At 44.9% G+C, this 9,820-nt stretch overlaps 1 long non-coding RNA gene across 1 annotated transcript; it reads right to left on the bottom strand.

The window, feature by feature from the left end:
• Positions 1-240: 240 nt before the first annotated feature.
• On the bottom strand, positions 241-9,117 carry LOC129849849 (uncharacterized). Its single transcript, XR_008758701.1, has 2 exons — positions 8,558-9,117; positions 241-1,830 (listed from the first exon to the last, which is right to left on the bottom strand). It is a non-coding gene; the product is annotated as an uncharacterized LOC129849849 (long non-coding RNA).
• Between the last annotated feature and the right edge of the window lie 703 nt (positions 9,118-9,820).

Genomic DNA, 9,820 nt, shown 5'->3' on the forward strand with positions numbered 1-9,820 from the left:
AAGGTGTGAATCTCCCACTTGTTCTTTAATGTAAATTTGTGTCAGAATTTTGGGAAAACCTTGAAAAATACTTATTTACCATGATGAACACGACCCATGTTTTTGACATGAAAGATATAATATGTTACTATTGCAATGATAACAAGACCATTCAAATGATTGTTCATTTTTTTTTAATTCTTGTTGCCAAATACTTTCTACACAAACAAAAATTCCCAAATTCTATACCAAAATTACAAATTTTTCTGATTGAATGTAACTATTTTATTAAAACATTAATCCTAGTGAATAACAACAACAATAACATCTTCCTGAATCATTATAGATTTTTTCAGAGTGATTACAACTACACTAGAATAGTTAATTATTTATATGTTTTGTCTGTTTTAGTATTTTCTTGTTAATACCTGTGTTCTGTTCTGTATGATGTAACAATGTAAATTGTAGATCTGCATTTTGAATAAAAAAATATATAAATCAAATCAAATATAAAAAGAGGCACTTCTGCTGCGTCTCTTTCTGCTGACTGGAGTGGGCAACGCAGTTGAGGAACCAAAAGTTTATTTTCATTTATTTCATAAAAGTGTAATATTATATTAAGTCATTCAAAGAGAAGCATGTGTTGATTGATTCGTGTTTAATGAGTGATAATTTAAAACAAACTTTAGACCCACTACATATTTACATTGAACCATAGTTCTGACATGGATCATTTTGACCCCAGAGGCATATCTTTTATCATTGTCAAAATGTGGTTTATTCCATTTTTCATGACTTTGTCAATCAACTTGTTCTTAATACATCTAAATCATGGTTTAGTGTTTCTGTATCAATATGGACTTTTATCAAATTCAAATCCTTTGTACTCCTACTACAATGTTAAAACATTCTACATTGTGACATCATTCAAATATTCTACATTGTGACATTTCATTGATATCATGAAACAACTACTTCATGTATGTATTTTCTGATGTTTGATCAGAGATCCTTTATCAGAGTATCTCTTGTGACATTGATCACAGCTATGAGATTTATCTCCTGTGTGTGTTCTCTGGTGTGATACCAGGATGCTTGACTGAGTAAAACTCTTCCCACATTGATTACAGCTATAAGGTTTCTCTCCTGTGTGTGTTCTCTGGCGTGATACCAGGCTGCTTGACTGAGTAAAACTCTTCCCACATTGATTACAGCTATAAGGTTTCTCTCCTGTGTGTGTTCTCTGGCGTGATACCAGGCTGCTTGACTGAGTAAAACTCTTCCCACATTGATTACAGCTATAAGATTTCTCTCCTGTGTGTGTTCTCTGGTGTGATACCAGGCTGCTTGACTGAGTAAAACTCTTCCCACATTGACTACAGCTATAAGATTTCTCTCCTGTGTGTGTTCTCTGGTGTACAGTCAGATGGCTAGATGTAACAAAACTCTTCCCACATTGATCACAGCTATAAGGTTTCTCTCCTGTGTGTGCTCTCAGATGTACTATCAGGCAGCTTGAGTGAGTAAAACTCTTCCCACATTGATCACAGCTATAATGTTTCTCTACAGTGTGAATTCTCATGTGTACTTTTAATGATTCTGATCTTAAGTAACTCTTCCCACAATCAAAACAGTGGTGAGATTTCTCTCCTGTGTGTACTCGCTGGTGTATTTTAAGTTCTGATGAAGATTTGCAACATTTCCCACAGTCAGAGCAGTGAGATTTCTTCCCTGTGGGTCTCCTCTGGTGTTTCTTGAGGTGATATGATCTGGAGAGACTCTTCTCTGCCTCGTCAGCTTCATGATGTTGTTGAGGCTCCCCAGAGGATCCACGATAGTCACATCTCTCTCCTGTGTGAACAACAAGTCAGACAGATGGTTAAAGGCCCACAACAGCAGAAATCCACTGTAAAAGGTGATGCCAACAGCGTAGCCATGATGTTGTACAACAATTGACGTCTGTAATGAATGTTAAAATTACTTGACAATTGTCTTAAGACAGTCAAGTGAGCAACAATAGTCATATTTAGTCTTGTTTTCACATTAGTAGTAACATCAATGATTTTAGGCTAGAAAAAAGTAAAAGTTGTTGAAATCCTAAGCAGTGTGCCAGATGACTTTTGGTCTCCAATATAGGCCCCTTTCTGTGTTTTCTAAAATTGCGACAAGGGCGATGCACATGCAATTTGGTTGCAGAAACACCTCCCTGATAATGCAGAAACCACTAGTTATGGATGTTGTATATCTGCCTGGAGCAAAAAAGGTGAGCAAAGATTTTAGTTTTTCCACAATGTATTCTGAATATTACAACACACTATCAAGTGCAAGATCAGGAGTGCTACTCAAGGAAACTCACATTAAGCTCTGTGTCACGCCCTGGCCTTAGTATTCTTTGTTTTCTTTATTATTTTAGTTAGGTCAGGGTGTGACATGGGGAATGTTTGTGTTTTGTTGGTTTTGGGTGTTTTTATGGTAAAGGGGTTGTTGGGTATAGTATATGGGTTTGTGTGGAGTACATGTGTCTAGTGTTGTCTATGTATGTTTAGTTGTCTAGGAGAGTCTATGGTTACCTGAATGAGTTCCCAATTAGAGACAGCTGATTTCGGTTGTCTCTGATTGGGAGCCTTATTTAGGGTAGCCATAGGCTCTCATTGGTTGTGAGTAATTGTCTATGTCAGAACGTTTGTAGCCTGTGTGTGTAAGTGCACAACGTTATTTAGCTTCACGGTCGTTTGTTGTTTTGTTCGTTTTGTTAAAGTGTTTCGTGTCGTGTTTATTTTTCGTCATCTTTAAAAATAAAAGAAGATGGCTTACTTTCCAAGTGCTGCGTTTTGGTCCGTCAATCCGCCACACGATCGTGACAGAATTACTCACCATAGGACCAAGCGGCATGGAAAGCGGCAACAGGACCTACCTACACAGGATTCATGGACATGGGAGGAGATACTGGATGGTAAGGGGCCGTGGGCTCAACCGGGAGAATATCGCCTTCCTCGTGAAGAGCTGGAGGCAGCTAAAGCCGAGAGGAGGCGATATGAGGAGGCAGCACGGAGACAAGGCTGGAAACCCGTGAGTACAACCCAAAAATTTCTTGGGGGGGGCCTTAAAGGGAGTGTGGCGAAGTCAGGTATTAAACCTGCGCCTACTCCCTGTACTTACCGTGGAGAGCGAGAGTACGGGCAGACACCGTGTTACGCAGTAGAGCGCACGGTGTCTCCTGTACGCGTGCATAGCCCGGTTCGGTACATTTCAGCTCCACGTATCGGCCGGGCTAGACTGAGCGTTGAGCCGTATGTCATGAAGCCGGCCCAACGCATCTGGTCACCAGTGCGTCTCCTCGGGCCGGCGTACATGGCACCAGCCTTACGCATGGTGTCCCCGGTTCGCCTACATAGGCCGGTGCGGGTTATTCCACCTCCCCGCACTGGTCAGGCGACGGGGAGCATACAACCAGGTAAGGTTGGGCAGGCTCGGCGTTCAAGGGAGCCAGTACGCCTGCACGGTCCGGTATTTCCGGCGCCACCTCCCCGCCCCAATCCAGTACCACCAGTGCCTCCTCCACGCACTAGCTATATGGTGCGTGTCTCCAGCCCTTTACCACCAGTGTCTAAACCACGCACCAAGCCTCCTGTGTGTCCCCAGAGTCCTGTGCGTCCTGTTGCTGCTCCCCGCACTAGCCCTGAGATGCGTGTCCCCAGCCCGGTGCCACCAGTCCCGGCACCACGCACCAGGCCTACAGTGCGCCTCAGCCGGCAGGAGTCTGCCGTCTGCACGGCGATGACTGAACTGCCCGTCTCCCCAGCGCCATCTGAGCCATCCGTCTCCCCAGCGCCATCTGAGCCATCCGTCTCCCCAGCGCCATCTGAGCCATCCGTCTGCAATGAGCCTGCAAAGCCGCCCGTCTGCCAGGAGCCCGCAAAGCCGCCCGTCTGCCAGGAGCCCGCAAAGCCGCCCGTCTGTCATGAGCCCACTGAGCCGCCAGCCAGACAGGAGCCGCTAGAGCCGCCAGCCAGACAGGAGCCGCTAGAGCCGTCCGTCAGACAGGATCCGCCAGAGCCGCCAACCAGACAGGATCTGCCAGAGCCGCCAACCAGACAGGATCTGCCAGAGCCGCCAACCAGACAGGATCTGCCAGAGCCGCCAACCAGACAGGATCTGCCAGAGCCGCCAATCAGACAGGAGCAGCCAGATCAGTCAGCCAGCCATGAGCAGCCAGATCCGTCAGCCAGCCATGAGCAGCCAGATCCGTCAGCCAGCCATGAGCAGCCAGATCCGTCAGCCAGCCATGAGCAGCCAGATCCGTCAGCTAGCCATGAGCAGCCAGATCCGTCAGCTAGCCATGAGCAGCCAGATCCGTCAGCTAGCCATGAGCAGCCAGATCCGTCAGCTAGCCATGAGCAGCCAGATCCGTCAGCTAGCCATGAGCAGCCAGATCCGTCAGCTAGCCATGAGCAGCCAGATCCGTCAGCCAGCCATGAGCAGCCAGATCCGTCAGCCAGCCATGAGCAGCCAGATCCGTCAGCCAGCCATGAGCAGCCAGATCCGTCAGCCAGCCATGAGCAGCCAGATCTGTCAGCCAGCCATGGGCCGTCCCTCAGTCCGGAGCTGCAGTCCCTCAGTCCGGAGCTGCCATTCCTCAGTCCGGAGCTGCCATTCCTCAGTCCGGAGCTGCCATTCCTCAGTCCGGAGCTGCCCCTTACCCTGGTGCTGCCCCTTACCCTGGTGCTGCCCCTTACCCTGGTGCTGCCCCTTACCCTGGTGCTGCCCCTTACCCTGGTGCTGCCCCTGACCCTGGTGCTGCCCCTGACCCTGGTACTGCCCCTGACCCTGGTACTGCCCCTGACCCTGGTACTGCCCCTTAGTCCGGAACTGCCCCTTCATGCAATGGGGTTAATGTGGAGGGGGGTCGTTTGGAGGAAGCCTAGGAGGTGGTTAGGTACTGTGGTGACGTGGGGACCACAACCAGAGCCGGAGCCGCCACCGTGGATGGAAGCCCACCCAGACCCTCCCCTAGACTGTGTAATGGTGCGCCCGGAGTTCGCGCCTCAAGGGGGGGGTTATGTCACGCCCTGGCCTTAGTATTCTTTGTTTTCTTTATTATTTTAGTTAGGTCAGGGTGTGACATGGAATGTTTGTGTTTTGTTGGTTTTGGGTGTTTTTTATGGTAAAGGGGTTGTTGTATAGTATATGGGTTTGTGTGGAGTACATGTGTCTAGTGTTGTCTATGTATGTTTAGTGGTCTAGGAGAGTCTATGGTTACCTGAATGAGTTCCCAATTAGAGACAGCTGATTTCGGTTGTCTCTGATTGGGAGCCTTATTTAGGGTAGCCATAGGCTCTCATTGGTTGTGAGTAATTGTCTATGTCAGAACGTTTGTAGCCTGTGTGTGTAAGTGCACAACGTTATTTAGCTTCACGGTCGTTTGTTGTTTTGTTCGTTTTGTTAAAGTGTGTCGTGTTTATTTTTCGTCATCTTTAAAAATAAAAGAAGATGGCTTACTTTCCAAGTGCTGCGTTTTGGTCCGTCAATCCGCCACACGATCGTGACACTCTGTGTATATTCACTAATTCACCACCGTGGGGGAAAACTCAGGGGAGTTCTCATAGGCTGACAGCAGATATAGCCTCCATTTACAGGTTGCTTATGAGTGCATTTCACACTACTTTGGATTATAATTGTAAGGTTCATTTGAATGTCCTGATTAATATATTGTTTTTGTCAAATGTACTACTTTGTATTTAAAAACGACTTCAACCAGTAAAATGTTCTTTGGCTATTATTCTAAAATGGATGACATTTTTTTTAAATGATCTATCTTCAGACAATACCCCATAATGACATCACAATACCCCATAATGACATCACACCAAAATAGTACCCCATAACAGTGAATAAAGTTTAGAAATACTTGCTTACCAGGGAACTTTTGGCTAAACCAACTATATCATACTACGACCAATAAGCATACTAAAAACTCAATGTACGTCACAAATAGTACAGTTAGTATGAGTATTCCAACACAGCTCAGGTCTCTGGGCTGCCATTTTGTTTCTGTTTAAAACCTAGGTTGCCCCTTTAAAAAAGCCACACAACAAACAACCAATCTGCAGTTGAAACAATAACAAAGATGTCATTATTTTTTTACTCCAATGTTTAGAAACAAATGTCAGATTTCCCCTTTAACACCACACACATCAGTCCCACCACTGCCTCTAACACAGTAACGGTACCTACAGTTGAAGTCGAAAGTTTACATACACCTTAGCCAAATATATTTAATCTCATCACAATTCCTGACATTTAATCCTAGTAAAAATTCCCTGTCTTAGGTCTGTTAGGATCACCACTTTATTTTAAGAATGTGAAATGTCAAAATAATGGTAGAGAGAATGATTTATTTCAGCTTTTATGTCATCAAATTGCCAGTGGGTCAGAAGTTTACATACACTCAATTAGTATTTGGTAGCATTGCCTTTAAATTGTTTAACTTGGGTCAAATATTTTGGGTAGCCTTCCACAAGCTTCCCACAATAAGTTGGGAGCATTTTGGCCCATTCCTCCTGACAGAGCTGGTGTAACTGTCAGGTTTGTCAGGCCTCCTTGCTCGCACATGCTTTTTCAGTTCTGCCCACACATTTTCTATACGATTGAGGTCAGGGCTTTGTGAGGGCCACAATACCTTGACTTTGTTGTCCTTAAGCCATTTTGCCACAACTTTGGAAGTATGCTTGGGGTCATTGTCCATTTGGAAGACCCATTTGCGACCAAGCTTTAACTTCCTGACTGATGTCTTGAGATTTTGCTTCAATATATCCACATAATTTCCCCACCTCATGATGCCATCTAATTTGTGAAGTGCACTAGTCTCTCCTGCAGAAAAAACACCCCCACAAACATGATGCTGCCACCACCATGCTTCACATTTGGGATGGTGAGCTTTGGCTTGCAAGCCTCTCCCTTTTTCCTCCAAACATAACGATGGTCATTATGGCCAAACAGTTCTATATTTGTTTCGTCAGACCAGAGGACATTTCTCCAAAAAGTACGATTCACTGATGTGGCCATCAACCTCCTCCTTCACATCTGACTCCTGATGATCAACCTCCTCCTTCACATCTGACTCCTGATGATCAACCTCCTCCTTCACATCTGACTCCTGATGATCAACCTCCTCCTTTACATCTGACTCCTGATGATCAACCTCCTCCTTTACATCTGACTCCTGATGATCAACCTCCTCCTTCACATCTGACTCCTGATGATCAACCTCCTCCTTCACATCTGACTCCTGATGATCAACCTCCTCCTTCACATCTGACTCCAGTGATCAATCCAGAGCGTCTTCTTTTTGGGGGGAATCCCGATGGACGTCATCGAATAGGCCGTCATCACGACCACCACCTACATGTTAATTGCCATTCAGGTTATCAATAGGAAGAGCATCAGCAATATGTCCTGTCTGGTAACTTGTCTCGTTCAATGGATTTACATTGGCAGGTGCACAGGGAGAAACCCCATTACAAAAACTCAGTTGATCTCAAACTGCGGAAAAACTTTTGGAAGTCTTTATCAAAGTCTGTGTCCTGTGATGTTGGGACAAATGAGAGTACCTTATTATACAAGCGACAAAATTCACATTCTACAGCACAACGGCAGAGTCATGGAGACTTTTGACTGGTACCATTATTTTCTCATGCAATTACAGTAGGTTGTACACAATTGGTTCTCTCTCTAGGTCGTGTCAGTAGGTTACAGTAGGTTGTACCCAATTGGTTTTCTCTCTAGGTCGTGTCACTAGGTTACAGTAGGTTGTACCCAATTGGTTTTCTCTCTAGGTCGTGTCAGTAGGTTACAGTAGGTTGTACCCAATTGGTTGTCTCTCTAGTGGAAACAATTATCAACCCAATGTGTAAAGTGTTGAATTTGGTCAACAACAAAATGAATGGCTTATTTGCTACGTGAGGTTTACTTGATCTACAGAACTGTCGTAATTCTTAAATTGTTATGTGGACACGTGACATACGGACAACTTTGATAAAAAAACACTATAGGAGTTGTGTCCAGATCGCTATGCATATTCATGCTAGTAGCTTAGCATCTCTCTCCATTGAATACAGGCGGTTGACGACAACAACCCTCATAGAATATAAACAATAGATAACAATAATAATAAGATCCACCAATCCAAAGAAAGGATAGGCGGGAGCTAGACAACCCACAGTGCCGCTTTGTGGACAACGACTCCGCTTGTTAGGGCAGAGACTTATTGTCAGTATATCCATAATCGTTGGTGTAGCCAACCCAACTCTCGCATGACACTATTGGGGGGCACTGTGTGTAGTAAATCATAACTACATTAAAATCACTACATGCCGTGGCCACCAGATAGACCCTTCTCAAATATATATGTTAAGTCACTTTTTGGAAACGGAGCGGAGAAAACAAGGGGTAGCTTGCTCTCTACGTCGTTTGATTCTAGACACTAATCAGTCATCATCCCAGGACCCTCCCTTGATGAGGTATTGACGAGCCAACTCCGAATATCCAAAGTGAAAACCCAATTTAAGGTGGTACTTACTGATGTAAATCAGATCTCCTACCTCCACCTCTTCATCTTTCAATGTGACAGAAATCTCCCCTTCCTTCTTCACGTCAAAAACGGCATCCTCTTTCTCATCCTCCTCTTTCACTGTGAACGCGTCTTCCTCTTTCACTGTAACAGCCTCACCCTCAATTTATTTTAACTGTGACATCCTCCTCTTCCTTCTCCTCTTTCACTACAATGTTGAGCCCCAGAGCTTCTTTCTCCGTCCAGCAGACCTCTTCTTCTTTAGCAGGAGGGGAGAAGCTTAGTGAGCTCATGTTCGGGGATGTTAGCTAGCTAGCTATCATTAGCGACTAAGCTACTGCTAATTTAACCAGCCAGCTACTATATCTGACTAATAAAAAATAACGTCATATTAAATTAAATAGATTAACAAGTAGATACGATAGAAGTGTGTCTAAAGCACAGCAGCTAATATACACCGAAAGCGTAAAAACAGCTTGAATCTTTCGGCTACGTTGGCTAGCAAGCTACCGAGGTGGTTGACTTGTTGTTTTTGAAGAACCGTCCACTAGATTATACGTCACGATAGCAGCATCGCCTGAACGACGCAAATCGCCGTCTGCTGACTGGAGTGGGAAACGCAGTTGAGGAAAATATTATTTTAAATGGATTTTATTAAATAATACTATTATATTGAGACATACAAAGACAGGAATGTGTTGATTGATTAGTGCGAATACATTTTATTTTACTACAGCACATTTAAGGCAGTTTCATTAAGTCAAAATAAATCTAAATAAGTAGCCAGCTACTGTCAGTCTATACTGCTGTTAGACATTGGGTTTGATTCAGACCCTGTCAGTGTGCCAGGTGGACATTGGGTTTGATTCAGACCCTGTCAGTGTGCCAGGTGGTCATTGGGTTTGATTCAGACCCTGTCAGTGTGCCAGGTGGTCATTGGGTTTGATTCAGACCCTGCCAGTGTGCCAGGTGGACATTGGGTTTGATTCAGACCCTGTCAGTGTGCCAGGTGGACATTGGGTTTGATTCAGACCCTGTCAGTGTGCCAGGTGGTCATTGGGTTTGATTCAGACCCTGTCAGTGTGCCAGGTGGTCATTGGGTTTGATTCAGACCCTGCCAGTGTGCCAGGTGGACATTGGGTTTGATTCAGACCCTGTCAGTGTGCCAGGTGGACATTGGGTCTGATTCAGGCCCTGCCAGTGTGCCAGGTGTACATTGGGTTTGATTCAGACCCTGTCAGTGTGCCAGGTGGACATTGGGTTTGATTCAGA

This window comes from Salvelinus fontinalis, unplaced genomic scaffold (assembly GCF_029448725.1).
Source record: "Salvelinus fontinalis isolate EN_2023a unplaced genomic scaffold, ASM2944872v1 scaffold_1740, whole genome shotgun sequence".
Classification (NCBI taxonomy): Eukaryota; Metazoa; Chordata; class Actinopteri; order Salmoniformes; family Salmonidae; genus Salvelinus; species Salvelinus fontinalis.